We start from the raw sequence: 26,172 nt of genomic DNA, 5'->3' as shown, positions 1-26,172 counted from the left end.
AAGGGTTCATCGAAACACCTTCAAGCTGTTTTCCTACGGTTCCATTCTCTAACAGCGCTCTGGGAAAACGAGCAATTCATTCTTTCTGTGCGGGTCCTAATTTCTCTTGATTTATCACGATGATCATTTCTCCCTAAGCAGGTGGGGGCCAAATGAATATTTTCCCATTCAGAGGAGAAAGCTGGTGACTGTAATTTCATAGAAGATCCTGCCACAACGGAAAACGCCTTTGTTTTAATGATTGCCACCCTAATTCACGCCTCATGTCCCTTGCACTCTCCCCCCCCCCCCACCCACCCACCGCCCGCCATTTCGCGATAGTACAAAACGAGCTGCTCTTCTTTGACCTTTTTCAGTGTCCTCCATTAGTCGCATCTAACGTGGATCTCACACCGCACAGCAGTACTCCAGAAGAGGGCTGGCGAGCGGGGTGTTTGCTTTCACCTACAACATTATTTATGTGATCGTCCCAATTGAAATCATTCGTAATTGTGATCCCTAATCACATAGTTGAATTTACAGCTTTTAGATTTGCGTGATTTAACGTGGAAAAGAAATTTAGCGGATTCCTTCTAGTACTCGAGTGGAAGACCTCACACTTTTCATTATTTAGTGTCAACAGCCACTTTTTGCACCACACAGATATCGTGTGTGAATCATTCTGCAGTTGGTTTTCATCATCTGATAACTTTACAGGACGATAAATGACAGCATCATCTGTAAACAATCTAAGAGGCCTGCTCAGATTTTATCCTGAACAGCGGAGGAGCTATAACACTTCCTTGGGGAACACCAGATATTACTTTTGTTTTATTCGATGACTTTCTGTCAGTTACTACGAACTGCAACCTACCTGACAGGAACTCGCTAATCACTCGCACAACCGAGGCGATACTCCATAGGGTGCAAATTTATTAGAAGGCGATGGTTGAAAGCCTTCTGGAAAACTAATAACACGTAATCAATTTGATAACCCCTGTCGATAGTAGTTATTACTTCGTGAGAGCTAGTTGTGTTTCACAAGAACGGTTTTTCCTGTATCACAATCACACTGTATTCACCGTAAATGTGGGTAAACTCCTGCAACCAGTCAACATATGACGCTCATAGAATGGCGCGCTGTATGTAGCCAATCCCTGACAATGTGACACCCACGGCCGAGAGCAGTACCCTACTCTTAACAGAGTTACTGGTGCTGAAGGGATGTACGCCATGACGGAGCGGTTAGCTGAAGCTGTAGCAATTCATTATCTCTTAGCTCCACCCACTCGCTCCCTACAGAAACGTGGCTCTTCTCCAGTGACTAATAGCACTCAGGGGACTAATAGTTGTAGTACGTTGTTTTTAACACCACCACGCCTCACTACTGCGTCGGCTCGCTCATTTCACTGCATTTCAGCGATACCCGGCAACCACAGGACAGCGCCACCTACTTCCCATGCCATTGTTGTATTTGAGGAACCAGTTGTATAATTGGTTGCTGATTATTTCGCTATATAGGACTACAGTTGCACAACAGGTATAAAATACCAAAGTAGTGTAGGATGGCTGTCTTGTACGATGTGTATCACTTTTCAGTGCAAAATTGCTGAACTGTCTGAAGAGCACTTAAGAAATCATAGTATTTGAAAAAATATGATATCGACGTGTAACCCTTAGTGAACGACTGTTAAGTAGCCTGTAAACCGACAGAAAAAAAATACTGTCTGGTAAAAGCACTCATCAACCATACTGTCCAATTTTCATAAATTGGACAAAGCAGGGATACAGAAATTTCTGAGATACTTATTTTCGAAGAGCGCTTTTTAGTGATAAACAAAGTTTGTTTTTAAGTTACGCTAATAACTCGTGATGTTTCACGAACGGTTCAAGTTACCGAAATCAGTTTTTACAAATGATAATATACAAAAGGGAGGAGTATTTCGTTGTAATGTTAATAGATGTACCCGTCTTTATGTTCCATATGTTAAAGTGACGATATTTTGTTAAGGTGTTACGATGTACCTTACTTACGGAATATGGCAGCGCTAGGAAAGGGTACCACGCCAAAAAAAATTGTTAAGGCTAGACGAACATACCTTAAAATTAATGTCGAAGGATTTTTGTGTATGTGACCATCAAGGTTTAACGCAAACACAGTCTTACTATATTTACAAGAATATAAAAGAGCAAGTAAGATTCTCTGGCTTCTTTAGGAGCTAAGAACATCACATTTAACGTATTTTCCACAATATTTTTCCGAGAAGATTCACTTTAAAGATTAACAGCCATTCCAATACTAAACCTTCATGTAGTTTTTGTAGAGTATAGTTAAGAAACGCCTATACATCCTTTGAAACAGAGGAACGCACGTCATACAGTGGGTCTGTAGAAGAAAACCTTACATCCATTAGTAATAGACGAACGTTTTGTCATTTCGCGTGCGTTCACTTGCCAAACTTTGTTTCATCCTTTTTCTCTCTTCACGAATTATCATCCACGTACAGAGGTACTTATTCGCCGTCCTTACTACAACGTAAGCCTGTTCTCAACATGCAGGTAGGCTACAACACTCAATCAATTACTAGACACTGGCCACCTACCTCTGAATTGAATCACCAAACAGTTTACTGATCTAACAATTTCATGTGCAATCTGAACCATGGTGTGAATTTGCATTTCCAAGGTAAATAAATTGATGCAGAAGTGAAAAAAGCAAGAGAAGAATATTTATTTCATCCGTGAGATGAAATGTGAACTAACTGCACGACTGTTGTAAGAAAGAACTAGCGGCAACAGACCACAGTAGCCACATTTATTTGGCCATAGTCTGGGACCTAAATCTTTAAAGAAACAAGTAAACACCATTCATTACTTTATGTTAAAATATTGTTCACTGCACTCTTTCGCCACAAGTAATTAAAATATCGTTACATGTTTACAAACAAATAAACACTGCAGGATATTTGTGTTACTGGTTACTTAATTTTTTACAGAATATTATTCGCCATTGTAGGGGTGAGAAAAATTGTTGGTGGGGCAGACACGTAAGTAATTTTCTTTAAAACCGAAGCGAATGCGTCGTTTTAGTTACTTAAATATTCAACAGTTACAGCAACGTCCTTTGCAAATAACTGCATTTACCTAAACCGTTACTACTGGTAACATTACCTTGTATTAAAATCCCATCAAAAGGCCACGGGGAGTACCAGAAGTAAGAAAACACTTCAGCTGAATTGGTGTTACGTGACATTTTGTGGAAACGCGAGGCAATATGAACATATACATTACATTAATGTTCAAGGAAGGAAAGAGGAAAGATTGGGATTTAACCTCCTTTCGGCATCGCGGTTATTAAGGACGGATCATAAGCTAGCATTGTTTCAAGGACGGATGTGAAATTGGCTACGCCCATTCAAGGGAACCATCCTGTCCTTTACTGTTCGTTGTAGACCATTACCAAAATTCATATAGGAGGGTAATAATGTCATATATTTGGTGAGCATCTTCCTTTCAGAGACTTCCTGAAACCTTGGAAGTTCCGCCGCCGGGTTACAAGTCGTATTTCAGGCGACGCCACATTGGGAGACGTGGGTATCAGTGGTGATGAGGATAACACAACACCCAAGCCACAAGCGGAGAAAAATCTCCATCCCGACCGGGAATCGAAGCCGGGCCCACTGCATAACGGTCAAATACGTTAACACCTGAGGCCAGTAGAACATTCCAGCCTATCTCACGGTTGCAGAACCTTAGAATTAATTAGAATTATACAAGTAAGAAGAAAATATCAAAACCAGTCTCAGTTTCGTCACGTGATTGATATACATCTACGTATATACTCAGCCAGCCGCCCTACAGTGCATGGCGGAGGGTACATCGTAATAATATTAGAGACCTTATTGTATATTTCACACTCGTATTGAACAAGGGAAAAATGACTGTTAATAAGCTTACTTAAACACTCTACTTCTTCTTATTTTACTGTCATGACCCCTACGAGAGATGCACAATGGTGATGAAATAGTCGTCACACAGTGTTCCTCCTGTATAGGTGATTCTAGTTTAAGTTCCCCGAACATTTCTGTTAACTTCCGTACGTATTACGCGGGCTATTCTTTTTCAAAGTCCGATTAGTGGCGAAATGGTAGCCACGATAAAAAATCATAAATGTTTTTTTTTTTTGCAACTACTTTACTCGCCACTCCGACTTGGACATTTGTCGTAGCGTGTACCAACTTTCCAATCCCCTCGTCTGTACGCTGGGCTGAAGCTCGCTGTCTATGCCAAATGCTGTTCTCGTAGCTAGCAGCTCACGTGAGAAAAGAAACGAAAATCACAGCGAGCCAAGTTCGGGCCGTATGGTGGGTGATCAAACTTCTCATCGCAAACGCCGTGGGAGCGTCTCTGTTACAGCTGCAGTGTGCAGGCGAGCATTGCCATGAGGAAGGACAATGTCTGATGCCACGTTCCTCGTCGCTCTTCGTAAAGGATTTTCTGGGATCACCTGATGCACTCGCTGAACAAGATCGTCATTTTCCTTGTCTTGCCACCTGCAGCATAAACATCTGCACGTCCGGCTTCAAAGTTCATGCATCATTGACGTGTGATAGTTACGTTTCGTGGGGTACATGAAATCAGGCGGAACCACTCAGTATGAAGAAATCGAATGACGGCATGAATCTTACACTTTGCGGGAGACTTTCCGCCCCCGGTAGCTGAGTGGTCAGCGCGACGGTCTGTCAATCCTACGGGCCCGGGTTCGATTCCCGGCTGGGTCGGAGACTTTCTCCGCTCAGGGACTGGGTGTTGTGTTGTCCTCATCATCATCATTTCATCCCCATCGACGCGCCGAAGTGGTGTCAACTCCAAAGACTTGCACCAGGCGAGCGGTCTACCGGATGGAAGGCCCTCGTCACACGCCATTATTATTATGCGGGAGACTCTATTATTCTAGATTATTCTAGGCATCTTTAAGTGCTCTTTGTGCGCTAAGGACCGAAAAGTGCGGTATGGCGCTATCGACTGGCGTCATAGAGCTACTGCGCAACACTTCTATGCAAAGCTTCGTCGGATTTTCACAATGGTTTAGATTTCGCGACCGATCGGACCTTGACAAAAATAGCCTGCCTATATAGATTCTGATGACGTGCTTCTAAATTTGTTCGATGTCTATCGTCATGTCTGAGGATTTCCGATACTGAAACAATTACAACTGCTCTCATTAGCGTCTAGTATAGAATCTCCTATCCAGATATGTTACGGCGTTTCAGAGCCATTCCACAAATCTGCTTCCCTTCGCCTTCCCTTATAGTGATTTTTTAAATACTTCAATTTCATATTGCTACTTTGTATTACCCCAAATACTTACATGAAGAACCGCGCGGGATTAGCCGAGCGGTCTCAGGCGCTGCATTCCTGGACTGTGCGGCTGGTCCCGGCGGAGCTTCGAGTCCTCCCTCGGGCATGGGTGTGTGTGTTTGTCCTTAGGATAATTTAGGTTAAGTAGTGTCTAAGCTCAGGGACTGATGACCTTATCAGTTAAGTCCCATAAGATTTCACACACATTTGAACATTTTTTGCCGACCAGTGTGGCCGAGCGGTTCTAGGCGCTTCAGTCTGGAACCGCGCGACCGCCACGGTCGCAGGTTCGATTCCTGCCTCGGGCATGAGTGTGTGTCATGTCCTTAGGTTAGTTAGGTTTAAGTAGTTCTAAGTTCTAGGGGACTGATGACCTCAGTTGTTAAGTCCCATAGTGCTCAGAACCATTTTAACCATTTTTTGAACCTTTCTTCACTTTCTTGTGATCGTTCGACTATGATACTTTGTTGTACACACATTTATCACCAGTGAACAACCGTAAAGGGCTGCTCATATTTTCTGATAAATATTTTACGTTTAATGAAAATACTGGACATCACTTTATCGTTTACTGGGACACAGCTGATGAAACTTTCCTTTCTGTGGAGCATTTGATATCCAGCGTAAACTACTGGCTCCTGTGACCCAAATGTACCTCGAATCAATCACATAACGGCAAAGACAATTCATGTAATGGAATCGTGGTTAGCTGCCGATGATATAGTAGGGTGTCGAGGGAATTTACCAATTCACCTGGAACCGTTGTTTACAAGATGTCATGTATGGATAAAGCAAGTTCTGATTCATTCGGGTAGTTATGTCAGAAAACGTGCTCATTCTATGAGGGAACATTGTTTCCCTCCACAGACATCATGTCATTTGTGCTTAGTTAGAGGTCAGCAATATTGGTTTGCAATTCTGTGTGTCCGTTCTTTCTCCCTTTTTTATAAACAACAGTGAAATACAGCGTTTCAAAGTCCTATCCGCTGCGGAAGAGTTTCTCGAAAAACATTCTCCGGAACTGGCCTCTGAGGCCGACGTTGACCTTCAGACTGCAGTATACGTAGGGCATCCAAGGTAAACACAGATTTTCATGCAGAGAGAACCTGTTTTTTCTAATACCGAGGGGCGTCCGTATATGACGCCGAAAGGGAAACTGACCAGATAAGGAACACAATAGTGAAAAAGAAAAGAACACGTAAATGGAAGGATATGGACTTACCGCACCACAGAAAAGTTTAAGGTCATTAAAAACCTGTAAGGTAGTGGTTCCCAATCTTTCTGATACCATTGTGTGAAGGCAATAGGATACTGATTAAAATTTCAAGCCTCACCAGTATCACCATCATCATCAACATTAGCGCCTAACTAGACTTTAGAATGCAAACATTTTCTTTGAAGACTGCTTTTTTTTGAAATGAAAGATAAGTGATATTAAATTTCGTAGGTGTATTATTAAATCACGAACTAATGGCGCAATGGTACCTCTTATTTCTAACAACCTTTTTTATGCAATTATTGAGTAATCCTCAGTGCATCGGGGGTTCCACCGGGAATTCCTTCTCAGAAAAAAAATCTGACTACCCACAGTGAGGGTAGACACCAGACACTTGTTCCAAAAATACTTCCTCTGCACTACTCCGTTCCCTAGTGACAGTTGCTTCACCCACGCACTGTACACCCGCCCCCCCTTCCCCAAATTTAAAATAAATGTAGTTGAAATGTGTGCACTACATGGAGGTGACGAAAGTCATGGGGCCCCGCCTAGTATCGTCTCGGATCTACTTTTGCCAGTCGTAATGCAGAAACTTGACGTGGTACGAACTCAACAACAGTTGGAAGCCCCTTGTAGAAACAATGACCTATGCTGCCTCTACAGCCGTCCGTAACCGTGAAAATCTTGCCGGTACGGAATTTTGTGCACGAACGGATCCCGCTTATGACCCACAAATATTTATTAGTTTACTCACACTGAGTACGAGGGGGCGATCTGTATTTAGTTCCTTAGGGGAAGAAAAACGTCTTAGTCAAGATCGCAATGGTTGCGATATGGTTAAGAACTTTTTCTTCTCCTAAGACCATACATACTCGATGGGATTCATGTCTGTCTATCAGGATGGCCATAACATCCGGTGGCATTGTCCAAAGTTTTCTTCAACCCAATCGTGAACAACTGTGGTTCGGTGACATGGAGCTTTGTCATCCATAAAATTCCATGTTTTGGGAACATGACGTACATGAAATGGTCTCCAAGTACCCGAAAATAACCATTTCCAGTCAATGATGGCTTCACTTGGACCACAGGACCCAGTTCATTCCACGTAAACACAGCTCAAATAATTATGAAGCCAGCACCAGCTAGCACAGTGCCTTGTTGACAACATGAGTCCATGCCTACGTGGGGTCTGCAGCACACGCCAAGCCTGCCATCACTAATATCAGCCCTGACCAACTGAAATCGGGACTCATCTGACCAGATCACGGTTTTTCAGTCGTCTAGGCTCCTACCGATATGATCACGAGCCCAAGAGAGTTGCTACAGGCGATGTCGTTCTGTTAGTTAAATTTTGCTCTGAGCACTATGGGACTTAACTTCTCAGGTCATCAGTCCCCTAGAACATAGAACTACTTAAACGTAACTAACCTAAGAACATCACACACATCCATGCCCGAGGCAGGATTCGAACCTGCGAGCGCAGCGGTCGCGCGGTTCCGGACTCAGTTAAGACACTCGCGTCGGTCGTCTGCTGCTGTAGACCATTAACGCCATATTTTGCAACACTGTCATAATGAATACGTTCGCCTTTCGTCAAACAATAATTTCTGTGGTTATTTCACTGATCACTCTACGCAAACACCACTGCTCTCGGTCGTTAAGTGAAGACCGTCGGCTACTGCGTTGTCCGTGGTGAGAAGTAAGGCCATAAATCTGGTACTCACGGCACCCTCTTAACACTGTGACTCTCGGGATACTGAGTTCCCTAACGATTTCCGAAATGGAATGTCCCATAGATCTAGCTCCAACTACCACTCAGCGTTCAAAGTCAGCTACTTCCCGTCGTCCGGAGATAGTCACGTCGGAAACCATTCCACATGAATCACTCGAGTACAAATGACAGCTTCACCAAACCACTGCCTTTTATAGTTTGTGTATGTGGTACTCCCGCCATCTGTATATGTACATATCGCAATCACATGACTTTTGTCACATTAGTGTATAAATGTTGCTCGTAAGTCGCTTGATAGGTTGGACTGCTTACTTTCAGAATTGACAGTTACTGGAAGACTATAAGTTGTTTTGTATCCGACCACTACCGTTAAAAATTAAAGATGTAACCATCACCTGATTGTATCACCAATATAAGGCTAATAATTAGAAAAAAGGAATTATTGGTAACTTACGCAATCTGTAATGCACTCTTATAAATAGTGACTACAGTTAACACGTTTTAAAAATAATTAAGCGTCAGGACTGAAATACAACAGAACCAGTTCTTTTACAGCTTAGAAAATTTCATTTTACCCTTGAAGGAGAGTAATTACCCCCAGGCTGGGAACCACTGTTCTAAGATAAACGCTCAAATGACGAGGTGATGCAGGCAATCACGTGTGCAGACACTCACTGCCTGCCAAAAAGAAGGAAGCGTCCAGAAGTCTTGTGAATGTAGCTTCGTACACATACACTACTTGGTAGTTATGCTAATGACTGGAGTAGCAATTTTCTGTGACCAGTAAAATGGACAACAGATTGAACCTGTGTTTTTGGTGTTTAGTATTGTTAGCAGACTTCGTAGGAAGGGCGTGAACAACGTCGGATTTTGTGAGACCACTTCGAAGGTTACCGAGATGCCGAGTAGTCGTGTAAGACAGCAGTATCAGGAACTGACATGGTTTAAATTGGGCCTTATTGTGGGTCTCCGTTTAGCTGATCGAATTGTGCAATATTGACACCTGTAAGGCATTCGAATGTAGCCTGGTGTTGAACTGCATGGGAGCATGATGACAGAGTTACTGATCATCAAAGTTCCGGTCGCAGTACCGTGCACCAAGCACATCGTAGCCCCTTCACATCTGCGGGTGCCATCTGATCAATGTGATGGAGCCCCTGCATCATTTTGTGTAATCCTGCACCATTGCTCCAGATTAGCAGCAGCCAGACTATGGAATTACAGACCCATGTACAAGCTGCCAATAAAACCACAAAACTGCGTTTGCAGTGGCGCCGTGAGCGGGAAACATGAACTTCTAATGGATGACATTGCAGTCCGTTCAGTGACGAGTCCAGAATCTGCACAATCCTCGAAGACCGTCGTCGGTCAGTGTGTGAGCGACAGGGGGAGAGGCGCCATTTTCCATTGCTTTGGAGAGGCACAACATTGTCGCTCCTAGCGTTATGCAATGAGGAGCCACCTGTTGTTATTTCAGGTCAAGAGTGGTAGTCACTGAAAGATCCCTGACATCACTTCGGTACATCATAGACACTCTGTGCTCACACGATTCTCATTCGAGAGCATTTTGGTGTCTTTTGTCAAGAGGGCAATGCTTGTCCACTCGTGGCACCTGTCTCCGCAAACTGTCAGTGTGTTATGGAGGCACTCTTGTGACCAACAAAATCTCCAGAATTGTCTCTGATAGAACATGATCGTGACCAGCTCAGACGTCAAGGACTAGTCACATTTGTAGGTCAGCTTGCCCGCGAGAGGACAGAAGAGCTCAATGACGCCCTTCCCATGTGAATCAATGAATACAGCTAGGCCAGAGAGAGTGCAACGTCATAGCAATAAGAGGGCTCGTACACTGAAGACCCAAAGTAACTGGTGCACCTGCCTAGTATCCTGTAGCGCCCCGCCAGCACGCAGAAGTGCCGCAGCACGACGTGGCATGGACTCGACTAATATATGAAGTAGTGCTCGAGGCAACTGGCACCATCAATCCTGCAGGGATGTCCATAAATCCGTAAGAGTACGAAGGGGTCGAGATCTCTTCTGAACCGCACGTGGCAAGGCATCCCACACACGCTCAATAATGTTCATGTTTGGGGAGTTTGGTGGGCAGCGGAAGTATTTAAACTCAGAAGAGAGTTATTGGAGCCACTATATAGCAATTTTTGGACGTATGGTGTGTCGCCTTGTCCTGCTTTAATTGCCAAGTCCGTCTGAATGCACAATGGACGTAAATGGCTGCAGGTAATCAGACAGGTTGCTTACGTACGTGTCAACTATCAGAGACTTATCTAGACGTGTCAGGGATGCCATACCACTCCAGCTGCACACGCCCCACGCCATTTCAGAGCCTCTAGCACTTTGAACAGTCCGCTGCTCACATCCAGGGTCCATGGATTTATAATTTTATTTCCATACCCGTACACGTCCACCCGCTCGATAGGATTTGAATAGAGACTCGTCCGATCAGGCAACATGTTTAGAGTCATCAACAGTCCAATGTCGGTGTTGACTTGCCCAGACGAGGCGTAAAGCTTTGTTTCGTGCAGTCATCAAGGGAACACGAGTGGGCCTTCGGCTCCGAAAGCGCATATCGATGATGTATCGTTGACTGGTTTGCACGCTGACACTTGTTGATGGACCAGCATTGAAATCTGAAGCAATTTACGGAAAAGGATTGCACTTCTGTCACGTTGAACGATTCTCTTTAGTCGTCACTGGTCCTGTCCTTGCAGGATCTTTCTCCGGCAGCAGCGATGTTGGAGATTTGATGTTTCACCGGATTCCTGATGTGCATAGTGCGCCCGTGAAACGGTCATACGGGAAGAACCCCACTTCATCGCTACCACGGGGATGATGTGTCTCATCGCTCGTATGCCGACATATAATACAACTCACTTTGACTGCTCAAGACACCTTGCTGTCAGTACCCGTCAAATTACGTCTCCCGATGACGTTGTTATATTCCGCAGCTTTATCTGATTATTCATCATCTGTTGTTTCAGTTGTGGACTTTTTTTATCTGTGCAGAGCATTTTTACATCTACGTGTACATACATACACCGCAACTGTACCACCACTATTAGTCCTTTCCTTTCCTTTTCCACTCGCAAATTGAGTGGAAAGAGAATAGCCTGAGTAAACATAGCGCTAGTGCACCGTTTGAAAAAATAATTGTAATTTTGTGATTATCGTCCACTAGTGACTTGATTCTGTGTTGACGTCATCCAGTAAGGTAATGCCAACAATACTCTACGAGATGAAGAATAATTATTATCGGTACTTTGGATGAAGTGCAGTTGTTTTGAATGAAAACAACAGTCTCATGACTGTACTCGTAGATAAAGGCGGTGTTCGAAGTGTCACCCTTGTATACAGATATATGCCTGTACGCTATCGCACAATGAGTTTCAGATCCTTTGAAAAACGCCTGGATCATTTCGAAATACTTCACGTGCACCGACAAGTCTCTGTTCCAATAGTTCAATCGTGTTAACCGGAATGGCATTACTAAATCGTGTAATGGTATTATATCCCGTAATGGCCTTGACATTTTGTCATAAAATTTCACCTGAATGAAACGTTAGGATATTCAATAAAAATTATTGCAACTGAAGCAAAATGCCTTTGGGCCACAGTTATTCAAATAAATTTACAAACTATGTTTATACATTAGTAAAGGAATTAATACACTAAGGTGGAAAGAGTCATGGGATACCTTCGAATATCGTGTCGGACGTCCTTTAGCCCAGCGTGGTGCACAAGCTCAAGGGGACATTAACTCAACAAGTCGTTGGAAATCCCCTGCAGAAATATTGGGCCATGCTACCTCTACTGTCATCCATATTTGCAAAAGTGTTACCGTTAGAGGATTTTCTGCAAGAACTACCTGTAGATCATATCCCATAAATGTTCGATAAAGTCCATTTCGGGCGATCTGGGTGGGTAGGTCATTCGCTTGAATTGTCCAGAATGTCCTTCAAAGCAATCGCGAACGGCTGTGGCTCGGTGACATGGCGCATTGTCATCGGTAAAAATTCCATCTTTGTTTGGGAACATAAAGTCCATGAATGGCTTGCAAATGGTCTCCAAGGAGCGGAACATAGACATTGCTAGTCAATGATGGGCTCAGTTGGACTAAAGGACGCAGTCTATGCCACGTAAACAGCCCACAACATTATGGAGCCACAGCCAGCCTGCACAGTGCCTGGTTGACAGCCTGGGTCCATTCTCCGTGGGGTCTCCGCCCACTCTCCAACCCTACAATCAACTCTTACTACATGAAATCAGAATTCATGTGACCAGGCTACACTTTTCCAGTGGTCTAGGATCCAACCGATATGGCCACGAGCGCAGGAGAGACGCTGCAGCCATTGTCGTGCTTTTAGCAAAGGCACTCGCTTCAGTCATCTGCTGCCAGAGGCCGTTAACGCCTAATTTCACTACACTGTCGTAACGGATACGTTCCTCCTACGTCCCACTCGTACGCCTAATTCTTACTACCATTCTGCGTTCAGAGTCGTGATTCCCGTCGTGCTTCCACAATCACGTGGGAAACATTTTCACAGAACTCACCCGAGCATAAGCTACAGCTCCGCCAATGTACTACCATTTTACGCCTTCTGTACGGGATGCAATCGCCATCTGTATGCGTGTGTATCGCTATCCCATGACTTTTATCACCGCAGTTTAATTTTTCCATGATCAATTAGAAAATTCTCGTAGTCGGTGTCCGGTTGCATCGTGATCCTATGAGAGAAACTCTACTGGCAGACGGACATAGATGAGAGAGGCGGAGAGAGCTACATTGCATTAAATGAATTTTATCCATAGTGGATGCTGTTGAACTCGGTGACTGTCTTTTATAGGGTGTAGAAGAATTTCCGCTACCAGTCACAATAAAAGATTATTTATCCCATTAAGTTTCGCGTGTGCAGCCGCAAGAATTCCCCTTCTTCTTCTAATATTTCGGCTTTATAAGATTCAGCCATCTTCAGAGTGAGCCGCGAGACTACCACTCCAGTGCTCGCTTCGTCCCTCTATAGTCGGGTACCGAGCAACTGCGCATGCGGCCACAGACGCAAATACGCCTCAGACGTTGGTGGGCGGTAGAGACGTGCACAATGCGCGAGTTACATCTATGACCTCGCAGTCGATTTGTGTTGGCATGTCGATATGTCGATGTATCATTGTGAGCTGCACTGTGACGACGTCTTTGTGAGTTTATTACCCCAAGTGCCGGATTCCATGATTTATCAAGGCTGAAACCACTATCTCTATTAATTAAATTCGTCGTCAAGTGAATCTCAATTGCCTCCTTCACTATCGAGTTCCAATAAGATGATGATACTGTGACTAGTGTCAATTTTCGACTCTTTCGACTCAGAAAGAAGTTGAATATGTAGAAACAATATTTTTGGATCATTTGCCAAATAAGACCAGAAGTCTGATATGTACAAACTAAGTTTTAAATCTAACCTATAATTATTTGTCTAGGACCAATCCTTGAGACTGTGTAGATAATATAACATTGTAAGAGAAAAAGAAATTTTATGGAACTTATGGCCTTACATGCAACTGGTTTGAATCATTATTAGCAAACAAAATGCAAACAATTGTGCTGAATAATTCTGACAATATTGGAAGAATAGAAAATTTTAATGTCTGGTAAAAAATGGTATAAGTGACTCCCTCAGGGTTCAGTCTTGGGCCCACTCTATTCCTTGCATATGTGAATGACTTTTGACTTAACATTCAATAAGCGGAGTTGGTACATTAAGCAGATGATGACAGTGTCGTAGTACATCAAAATTAAGGAGGCAGCCACAGGGGATATTTTTAGTTAAGTTTGTTCAACGAATTGTTAAGTGGATCTCTCAAACAGATCTCTAAACATATATTGAAAAAAAGCACTGTATTCAGTTATGTACAACAAACAGTGAAACACCAAGAACTGATGTATCACATTAACAGGAGTCAATAAATAGTGTGTAGATATTGGTGTAGATATTGATGAAAACTTGAACTTGAAGAAGCTTATTACGAAATTTCTCCAATAATTAAGTTCAGCTCCTTTTGCACTCCTTCTAAATGCTAGCCTTGGAAATAAATGAATTATAATCATGACATATTTTGCATATTTTCACTTAATAATGTCTTACAGAATAATGTTCACAGGTAATTCACCACTTATAACGAAAGTATTGACTGCACAAAAGCCAGCAGTAAGAATATTGTGTGTTCACCCATAGATATCATGTAGGTACCTGTTCATACTTACACATTCCATCACGAAATTCATCTTAAATAATCACAGCTGGAGACGAACAATGATGTCCACACTTACAACATTAGAACCCGTTAATAAAGCTGTCAGTGACTGAGAAAGGAGTTGAATATGGAGTGACAAAAGTGTTTGACCATTTGTCAAATACAATAAATTGCCTGACAGGTAGTAGAGTATGTTTCAAATCAAATGGTTCAAATGGCTCTGAGCACTATGGGACTTAACATCTATGGTCATCAGTCCCCTAGAACTTAGAACTACTTAAACCTAACTAACCTAAGGACATCAGACAACATCCAGCCATCACGAGGCAGAGAAAATCCCTGACCCCGCCGGGAATCGAACCCGGGAACCCGGGCGTGGGAAGCGAGAACGCTACCGCACGACCACGAGATGTGGGCATTTCAAATCCAATCTACAATTATTTCTCCTGGGCAGTTCGTTCTATTCCATGGACGAATTTCTATTTGAAAGCTGGTAGCCTGTATATAGAAGAAAAACTTTTTGTTAAGTGTAATTGAATGAATAAGACTAAAAAATAATGAGTTTGTTAAGGTTAACAGTAATTATGCATACATATCCTGCAAACTGTCTCGATCCACGTCTCTTCGATAAAAGAATCGTTCAACCGGTTTATGGAACACGTAACTAACCAAATAACTAACTGAATGAGACTCTTAGCTCGAATCTACATCGACTGATTTTGTTGTGTTTTAAACTTCCTCGACACTCAAAGAATCTCTCCTTCAATAGTAATTGCATATTATCGGTTCTGATGCACGACATTTCTTGGAGATGAAGTCACAGCAAGATAAGCAACCTGACTGTATGGTGTTTATTTGCTAGTAGCACCTGATTGGATTCGCAGTGACTACCTCAAATTCTCCTGAGGTGTCAAGTTGTTGAAGAAAGTTTAGTATGCCTTGTGAGGCTAACTGGAAAGCTGCTGGAATATAAAACATCGAAATTGTTGCCCAAGTCGCAGAAGTAGCGTTACGTTGGAAATTTTGGACCTGGCTGGGCAACACACGACTTTCATGTTTAGCAGCAAAGCATCACACGTGAGTTTTTAAGCTACCGAGAGAGATGTTTGGGACGTATAATGTCTATGGATTATATTCTTTACTATTTTCCAGATCAGTACTATAATATTTATTAGGTCTAAATGAAATGAGAGCGGTAAGAGGAGAATTATTTTGTAGTATAATAATATCAGTGGAATAAAGTGGAGAATGCTGGTACTCCTTCATTAATGCCAAAAGTACGGCTGTCCTTTACGTATCTTTAGTTTCTTCCTGACCATTTACGCATGATATTCACCAGTTCTCCTTTTCTAGTCATAGAGAGGAAGTAAACACGAAACGAAACTCTCCATTCACATAAATGAAACCTTTCCTGTCATTGTATGATAATAGTCTTGGCACAGTCACGTATTCCCATTGTAATGTGTATGAATTCACATTTCGCGTAAATTAAACACTGGTTACTCCAATCCGAATGCTTCATTTCTTCGTAAAAAGTGTTATGAAGAATATTCTTTTAGGAATTATAACTTCTCCTGCGCACACGACGTCAGGCTCACTTCTTAAATTCCATATAGGGATCTGTTTTTCTCAGTTTCTGTGCTAACGTGGAAGTCCAGTTCGGTGCGAGAACAGCTGTGAAGTTTTTGCATGAGTGATATTTCCTTCTACATTTTATAATATAACAGAAATACGTCGACAGCATCGGTGAAATAATTATTGTCGATTTTTGATTCCTGTGCTATGTACACTCTAAGACAAAAAGTACGACGGACCACGAAAGAATTATCCGAATGTAGCTGTGGTGTGCGTACTGTAAGACCTTCGGTACACACACCATCAGATTATTTGACTTGTCGCTCTAACGAAGTAACGAAGTAGACGAGTGTCAGCAATATGTCTCATGGTCTTATCGTGGCGTGTTTATCTTCTGCCGTTAGGTCATACGATAGAAATGCCACTTGCACGCTTAGAGTAGCAGATTGACAGTGACCAACTTTAAACAGAACTTGATTATTTTTCACACACATTTATTAAAATAATAAAAAGCATAGACATTACGTAACTTGATTCTGGATGCTGTTACAATTGACAATCTGAAGTTCCTTTGGTCTTGGTACATTAATCTTATTCTCACATACCTCTGATACTTGACAAAATATCTATACATTTATCTTCATGGCTATGTCCAGGAATATGATAACCTTCTTAAGTGCAGACTGAAACTTGATTATAGGCTGGTACAGACTAATGTAGACTGGTGCAGAATGCTGCAGACAAATGCAGACTAATGCAGACTGACTAATCGGAGGTCTATACACTTGTTATAATACCTCGCGCGTTCAGGTATCACTGCGCGAGTGTGATCCGCGAGGAGAAAAGGTTCCACGTTAGCAGCAATCTCATTGGCTGCGTTACATATTAATACGCGGATCGGCGGAAGCAGAATATGGTCCGTCTCTAAGACAGCGCCATCTCGTAGTGCGGAGACAGACGAGTGCTGCGCCTGCGCTGTTGTGCTTAGCGGGGCGCGCTCTAGTGGGAAAGTTGTGTACGTGCTGACTACGCAGAACTATGTACACAACAGTAACAGAAATCGATATATGCGATACATGTGATGTACAAATACAAAACAACTAATGATTAGCATTTCAGAAAAATTGGATGATTTATACAATATAAAGGGCTTCACAAATTGATCAAGTCGCTAACGAGTTGATCCGCCTATGGGCCTTTTGCATAAAGTTATTCGGTTTGGCATTGATTGATGGAGTTGTTTGATATCCTCCTCATGGATATCGTGCCAAAATCTGTCCAACTGGCGCGTTAGATCGCCAAAATCCCAGACTGGCTGGAGAGCCGTGTCCATAAATCCTCAAGCGTTCTCAATAGGAGAGAGATTCAGTGACTTTACCGGCCAAGGTACTGTCTGAAAAGCGCGGGGACAAGCGGAAGAAACTCTCGCCGTGTGCTCGCGCGCTTTGTCTTTGTGAAGTGTAATCCGAGGATGGCTTGCCACGAATGGCAAAAAAAAAAAAAAAAAAATAAAAAATAAAAAAATAATAATAATAATAACAGGGCGTCGAATGTTGCCGACCTACCGCTGTGTGTAAGGGTGTAGCGGACGACGTCCAAAGGAGTCCTGAAATGGCATCCCAGATCATCACTCCTGGCTGTCGGGCAGTACGGCGGGTGACAGTCAAGTTAGTATCCCACTGCTATCCAGGGCGTCTCCACACACGTCTACGCTGGTCAACGCCTCTCAGTACGGAGCAGGACTTATCACTGTAGGCAGTTCTAGTATAATTAATGAGATAGCAGGTAGGAAACGTGTTGCCCCATCTGGCATGGAAACAATGGCTTCCACCAAATAGGGGTTTTCCAAAGCAGGAATTACAACCTGTACGAGGGGTCCTATAGGCTCTCTGGATATATACTCTTCAAAGAAATTGGGACCGAAATAACGTTGAATGCGCCTCCACACCACACAGTCACATGTGGCGATTGCAATGATTCTTCGTGCACAAGACGCGGTTTAACAGCACAACAAATTCGGCAGATCCGTGTACTGACTGCACCCCGTAGTGCAAAATAGGCCAGCCACATGCCATCAACTTCGGTGCTTTACAGAAACCGAAGAGCAAATTCCAAATGTTCCTGCGGATCGTAAGTGTTCAGCTAGTGCACCATCTGGATCTTGTGGGAGTACCGGTGCAATTTTGACCGCAAAACTGTTGACCACGGGATGGACAATTCTCGGGACACTGCACGAGCACTAGCACTAACTGGAAGACGTGCTGCCTCGTCATGTACTTCCACCGGGATAGGGAGCTTTCCTCCTGCATGTGCCACACTATTCTCACCCGCGGTTTCGAGTTTCATTACCACCTTCATTAAACCACATAATGACATCGGGTCTCTACTCACTCTTTTCAGTCAGTGATACTCTCTAAATGCTACACTGTAATTTCTTCTTTACACATAAAACAATTTCATTTACAGCGCATGGTCTCCATTTTCAATATCCGCACTGTTGACTGACGTTAGTGCTTGTCAGAGGTCAACGTGGGTATCATATCGTCATACAAACAGTGTACATCGGCAGATTTGCACCGTGTGGCCAAATTTGTAACTAGTTTGTTTCCCAGCGTAAATAGGTTCCCCGTTAACGCATTAGCGTATCTATACATCTTAGCTGTCATACGATAATTACAGCCAATTCTAGAGCACGGTGAGTAGCTGCACTTTGATTACAACAACACGGTATGAATTGCAGAGTAACCGTGTAGATTTGGATCGCAAATAAAGCCATACATTATGAGCTGAGAAGTACTCCGACGTGGGCAATGTTATCCGTGTGCGGACCGCGCGGAATGAGTCGTCTCGCGGAAGCAGACCGAAGCGAGACAAATGCCAGCCGGTGGGCAGCAATTTGCGTGGGCGGCCGACCGCCTGTGTCAGGAAGCAAGCGAGCGAGAGAGCGGGCCCGGGTCTAACGTATGGCTCCGGCGCTGATTGCAATTAAAAGAACCGCCCGACCGCCCCTCCTTTGCAGACGGTGACCAGCCAGGGAAATACGTGGCCGCAAAAAGGCATTAATCACAGTGGCCGTAACCGCCCTTCTGCGTCTCCTCTGCTGCCAGCCTTCTCTGTGCCCGAATCTCGCGATCGTGGAATCTGTATTTTTCAACTGTTTCGAGAGCAAACATTTAATTTGCTAAAGCGTTTTTGGTTACTTGCAACAATTATGTGGACGAATAGACCAGTTTTTCTCTTTCTCGCTGTTTAACATAATAACTAAACAGCTCATTAACCTGGAATTGCTCAAGTGTTCATTTTGCCAATTTTCTAATAGATGCGTGACAACTTCACGCATGATGCGGCAACTTTTTCACGCAGGTCAGTGTTTATGACGTCGTATCTCCTGATATGTGTGGTACCTTGATATACTTTCGTGGATGCATTTAGCGTCATTTGAGGATAGTGCAGCCGAGATTTATTTCGAATACAGGTAGCGGCGTAGATGTAATACACTGTTCAAAAAAAGTTTTTCATCTCCCCGGTTCCCAGAACTCCTGAAGACAGACGTTGACTGTGGATATTGTATCACAGACACAGTCCCTTTGACTGTTCAGAGAAATCACCAAACCCTCCCAAAGATGTAAACAACCATGCCTATTAGACGGAGGGGGTTTTACAGCCGATCAGTTCCGGTCATTCCATCAGGAAGGAGGTCCACGGCTAGTGTTGTCTGTAATTCAACTATGCCTAGACGGTCAATACCGCGGTTCGACCGCGTCCGTATTGTTACTTTTTGCCAGGAAGGGCTTTCCACAAGGGAAGTGTCCAGGTGTCTCGGAGTGAACCAAAACGATGTTGTTTGGGCATGGAGCAGATACTGAGAGAGAGGAACTGTCGATGACATGCCTCGCTCAGGCCGCCCAAGGTCTACTACTGTAGTGGATGACCGCTACCTACTGATTATGGCTCGGAGGAACCCTGACAGTAACGCCAACATGTTGAATAATGCTTTTCGTGCACCCACAGGACGTCGTGATATGACACACACTGTGCGCAATAGACTGCATGATGAACAACTTCACTTCTGACTCCATGGCGAGGTCCATCTTTGCAACCATGACACCATGCAGCTTGGTACAGATGGGCCCAACAACATGCCGAATGGACCGCCCACGATTGGCATCACGTTCTCTTCGCCGATGAGTGTTGCATATACCTTCTACCAGACAATCGTCGGAGACGTGTTTGGAGGGAACCCGGTCAGGCGGAACACCTTGGACACACTGTCCAGCGAGTGCAGCAAGGTGGAGGTTCCCTGCTGTTTTGGGGTGGCATTATGAGGGGCCGACGTACGCCACTCGTAGTCATGGAAGGTGCCGTAACGGCTGTACGACACGTGAATGCCATCCTCAGACCGATAGTGCAACCATATCGGCATTCGTATTCATGCACGATAATTTGCGGTCCCATCGTGCACATCTTGTGAATGACTTTCTTCAGGATAACGTCATCGCTCGACTAGAGTGACCAGCTTGTTCTCCAGACATGAACCCCATCGTACATGCCTGGGATAGATTGAAAAGCACTGTTTATGTACGACGTGATCCATCAACCACTCGGGGGGATCTACGCCGAATCGCCGTTGAGGAGTGTGACAGTCTGGACCAACAGTGCCTTGATGAACTTGTGGATAGTATGCCACGACGAATATAGGCATGCATCAATGCAAGAAGACGTGCAACCAGATATTAGAGGAACCGTTGTGTACAGCAGTCTGGACCAGCATATCTGAAGGTTTCGCTGTATGTTGGTACAACATGCAATGTTCCCTCACTCTATTTGCGAGTGGAAAAGGAGAGGATATGCCTAATGGTGGTGGCACAGTGTGCCCTCCGCCACAAACCGTACGTTCGCTTTCGGAGTATGTATGTTCATGCAGATGTAGAAAAGCTCTGAATTGATAACAAAAATCCACAACTGAAACAACCGATAGCAAATAATGAGACAAAGCTGTGGAATATAGCAACATCACTGGAAGACGTAATTTCACGGGTACTGCCAGCGAAGTGTCTTGAGCACTCAAAGTGAGTTGTATTATACTATTTTTCTATTCTTGTTGTAAGCAGACACTTCAGTCAGTGGCTCGTATAGATGTGTGACATGTGACAGTGTTCCACTTGTAAGAGTACAGGAATGTACGCTGCTACTGCCTCGTTTATGTGCTTCTCAGATGTAAACAAGACGTTGCTACCACCCCAGTCAGGTAAACAATTCGCCTTGTTGAGCAATACAAGGAGAGAAAAGAAAACAAGCCAAAGGAAACGAATAAAAGAAAACAGATTAATAAGGGAAAGACAAGAGTGGAACAAGCAATTATGAAAGACGATGAAACGGTGTTAGGTGGGACATTTAGAGTGGAGAACAAATGAAAGATAACAAAAGAACGTGCTCTTATACATTCCAAACAATAAGAAAACAAAGGTGACGAAATAAAGGAAAGTGGGAAGAAAATAATTTCACGGTTCTGTCTGTGGCCTGTTCAGACTTTTTTACACAGTGATTATCACACTGTTCGATATTAATTAATGAGATGTGTCACCACACGGAATTACTGCTAACACAAGATGCAGTTATCACCACGTCTATTACACACTATTGCATTTCACATCTTCGGTTAGGTTTGTTGCTTAATAGTGAGCCAGCGTTTACCCCCACTGCTGGTGTGTTTACTTTTTAGTCAAATGGTTCAAATGGCTGTGAGCACTATTGGACATAACAGCTGAGGTAATCAGTCCCCTAGAACTCAGAACTACTTAAACCTAACTAACCTAAGGACATCACACACATCCATGCCCGAGGCAGGATTCGAACCTGCGACCGTAGTAGTTGCGCCGTTTCGGACTGAAGCGCCTAGCCACCGCAGCCGGCAACTTTTAAATAAAGCCAATCTCTATCTCCGAAGATAGATTACGGAAAGGTAAACCTACGGTTCTGGCATTTGTAGACTTAGAGAAAGCTTTTGAAAATGTTGACTGGAACACTCTCTTTCAAATTCTAAAGGTGGCAGGGGTCAAATACAAGGAGCGAAAGGCTATTTAAAATTTGTACCGAAAGCAGATGGCGGTTATAAGAGTCGAGGGGCAAGAAAGGGAAGCAGTGGCTGGGAAGGGAGTGAGACAAGGTTGTAGCCTATCCCCGATGTTATTCAATCTCTATGTTGAGCAAGCGGTAAAGGAAATAAAAGAAAAATTTGGAGTAGGAATTAAAGTCCATGGAGCATAAATAAAAACTTTGAGGTTTGCCGATGACATTGTAATTCTGTCACAGATTGGAAAGGACCAGGAAGAGCAGTTGAACGGAATGGACAGACTCTTGAAGGGAGGATGTAGGGTGAACATCAACAAAAGCAAAACGAGTATAATGGAATGTAGTCGATTTAAATCAGATAATGCTGGGGGAATTAGGTTAGGAAATGAGACACTTAAAGTAGTAGATGAGTTTTGCTATTTGGGCAGCAAAATAACCGATGGTGGTCGAAGTAGAGAGGATATAAAATGTAGACTGGCAATGGCAAGGAAAGAGTTTCTGAAGAAGAGAGGTTTGTTAACATTGAGTATAGATTAAAGTGTCAGGAAGTCTTTTTTGAAAGTATTTGTATGGAGTGTAGCCATGTATGGAAGTTAAACATGGACAATAAATCGTTAAGACTCCTAGAGAATTGAAGCGTTCGAAATGTGATGCTACAGAAGAATGCTGAAATTAGATGGGTAGATCACATAACTAATGGGGATGTACGGAATAAAACTGGGGAGAAGAGGAATTTGTTTCACAACTTGACTAGAAGAAGGGATTGGTTGGTAGGACATGTTCTGAGTCATCAAGGGATCACCAATTGATTACTGGAGGGCAGCGTGAAGGGTGAAAGTCGTAGATGGAGACCAAGCAGATTCAGAAGGATGTAGGTTGCAGCAGGTACTTGGAGATGAAGAAGCTTGCACAGGATAGAGTAGCATGGAGAGCTGCATCAAATCAGTCTCTGGACTGAAGACCACAACAACAACAAGTCAACCTCATGATTTCACGAGCACCACTTCTGTTTCCACCGACGTCCCACATCATCCTCTCCTCTGCTGTCAGTCCTACGTTACACGACTTGACTACCAAGAGAAAGTTGTCCGATTGACTGTTGAATACTGACTTTGTTGCTAAAAGTATTCAAAAGCCAAGATCGCATAACTATTTCTTTATTTTAGACCACCGGTTTCGACAGCCTTTGCTATCATCTTCAGGCCTACAACAAAGTGCATACATGGAATATGTTTCATAGCATGCACTAAGACGTAATATTTGAGGTGAAAGTGTTAGTTTGAGATTCAAGAAAACCAAACTGGGATTGTGCATTTAAATATCTTAAAAAATCTCTTTGTTATCCAGCGTGTTCATTTTAAGTTCTACCTCATACGAAGTTGTCATGTGGACAATCTTCAAGGTTTGTCATAGCTAAAATATTTAAAAACATACAGCAGCTTGTGCAAATAGCCATATCCAGATATACGCCGCTCATAATCCGTTTAAGCTGGATTTTCAATGTTTAAAGTATGCTTAACTTATGCAAACAGAAGCGCTACTCTGTACTGTCTTTTTGTGAGGTAACTATCATTTGTGAGCGGTAGGGACATGGCCATTTGCATAAGCTCCTTTATGTTTCCAAATATTTCAGTTATGACAAACCTTGTATAGTGTAGTGATTTTTATCGTTATATAGAAGTTTTCTTGAGGTCCAACGAGTTGAACATGCTGGATAATCAGAACATTTTAGGGCATGTAAATATACAGTTCCACTTCCGTTTTTTGTTATGCCAAATTAAAACTTTTAGCTCAAATATTACGTCGTAACTCGTGTTACGTGCGATGTTCCACACATATACACTTTTTTAGAGATATGAAGACAATTGAAACCGGTTATTTTAAATGAAGGAATAGTTACGCGATCTTGGCTTTAGAATGTATTTAAAAACTAAAACAGATCGCTCCTTCGGTCTTCTCAGAATGAGAAAATTCATCTGAATTCGTTCCTGTACTTGCAATCGATGATCACAAAAAATTTTCGTCCGATTATTTCACTCCACAACGACCATCAGACCATCATCAAATCTGATCGAACAATCCACGGCCGAACTGCCAATTCATAATGTCCAATGGGTACAATATTTCTGTGATCAGATACGTCGCTGAGAGTCTTCTTAATCAAACTTAGTGCTACTTCCCAAGGCTTGCTAAGATGATAGCCGCAATATCGGTTGATGAGATTGTCCATGGTGCGAATTTCTATGGTCTCTCTAACGACGCTGTCCCAGTATTTGAAAGTCTGTGCCAAGATGCTTCTGCAGCAGCAATTCTAGCAGCAGCTGGCACCACAGTGACACAAATAACTGTTACAAATCGGCTGCTTCAACGACAGCTTCGATCCAGACACCCTGTAGTGTGGACATCACTGATCTCAAACCATTGCTGTCTTCGGTTTTAGTAGTGTCAAACGAGTGCCCATTGGAGGGCGTGGTGGAGGTCTGTCGTGTTTGCTGATGAAAGCCGGTTCTGCCTCGGTGCCAATGATGGCCGTGTGTTGGTTATAACGATGATGCGTGAGCGCCTGCAATCAACCCGTGTGCTTGCTGGACACACTGAACCTATACCTGCAGTTAAGGCCTGGCGATTTAGTGTGAGAGCTTGAGCATTCAAGTCGTTACCCCACGAACCTCGACTGAAATTTTGTATTTCAGTCTGACGATAAGACATGTTGCGCTTCAATTCGTGAACAGCATCCCATTAGGTGTTTTCCAACAGGATAATACTCAGCCACTCACCGCTGTTGGCACCAAACGTGCTCTACGGAGTGTCGACACGTTTGCTTTGCCGTACTCGATCACCGAACCTGTCTCCAATCGAGTGCATATGGGACAAAGTCAGACGAAAACTCCTGCGTTATCTACAGACAGCGCTAATCGTCCCTTTACTGACGGATCAAGTGCAACAGGCATGGAACTCCAGCCTACAAACTATTGTCTGGCACCTGTACAACACAGTGCATGCACGTTTCACCTCATCTACATCTACGTGATTACTCTGCTATTCAGAATAAACTGCCTGGCAGAGGATTCAATGAACCACCTTCAAGATGTCTCTCTACCGGTGCGTAGGAAAAACGAGCACCTAAATTTTTCTGTGCGAGCCCTGATTTCTCTTCTTTTACCGTGATAATCGTTTCTCCCTATGTAGGTGGGTGCCAACAGAACGTTTTCGCTATCGGAGGAGAAAACTGGTGATGGAAATTTTATGAGAAGATCCCGTCGCAACGAAAAACGCCTTTGTTTTAATGATTGCCACTCCAATCGACGTATCATGCCTGTGGCTCTATCTCCACTATTTCGCGATAGTACAAAACGAGCCACCCTTCATTTTTCGATGATATCTGTCAGTTCCACCTGATACGGACCCCACACCGCACAGCAATACTCCGGAATATGGCGGACAAGCGTGGTGCAAGCAGTTTCTTTAGTAGACCTGTTGCACCTTCTAAGTGTTCTGCCGATGAATCGCACCCTTTGGTTTGCTATATCCACAACATTATCTATCTGATCGTTAAAATACACGTCATTCGTAATTGAAATCCTTACGTATTTAACTGAGTTTACTGCCTTAAGATTCGAATAACTTATCGGGTAATCGAAATTTAGCGGATATCTTTTAGTACTCAAGTGATTAACTTCACACTTTTCTTTATTCAGTGTCAATTGCCACTTTTCACATCATATGGATATCTTATCTAAACCATTTTTCAATTCTTTTTGGTCATCTGATGATTTTACAAGACGGTAAATGACAGCATCACCTGCAAACAAACAAATAGGGCTACTCAGATTGTCTCCTATATCGTTAATATAATTCCGGAACAGTAGAGGGCCTATAACATTTCCTTGGGAAACGCCGGATATTACATCTGTTTCACTCGATGACTTTTGTCTATTACTGCTAACTGTGACCTTTCTGACAGGAAATCACG

Source organism: Schistocerca piceifrons, chromosome 3, assembly GCF_021461385.2.
Source record: "Schistocerca piceifrons isolate TAMUIC-IGC-003096 chromosome 3, iqSchPice1.1, whole genome shotgun sequence".
In the NCBI taxonomy this organism is placed as follows: Eukaryota; Metazoa; Arthropoda; class Insecta; order Orthoptera; family Acrididae; genus Schistocerca; species Schistocerca piceifrons.
This window is presented reverse-complemented; position numbering follows the sequence as displayed.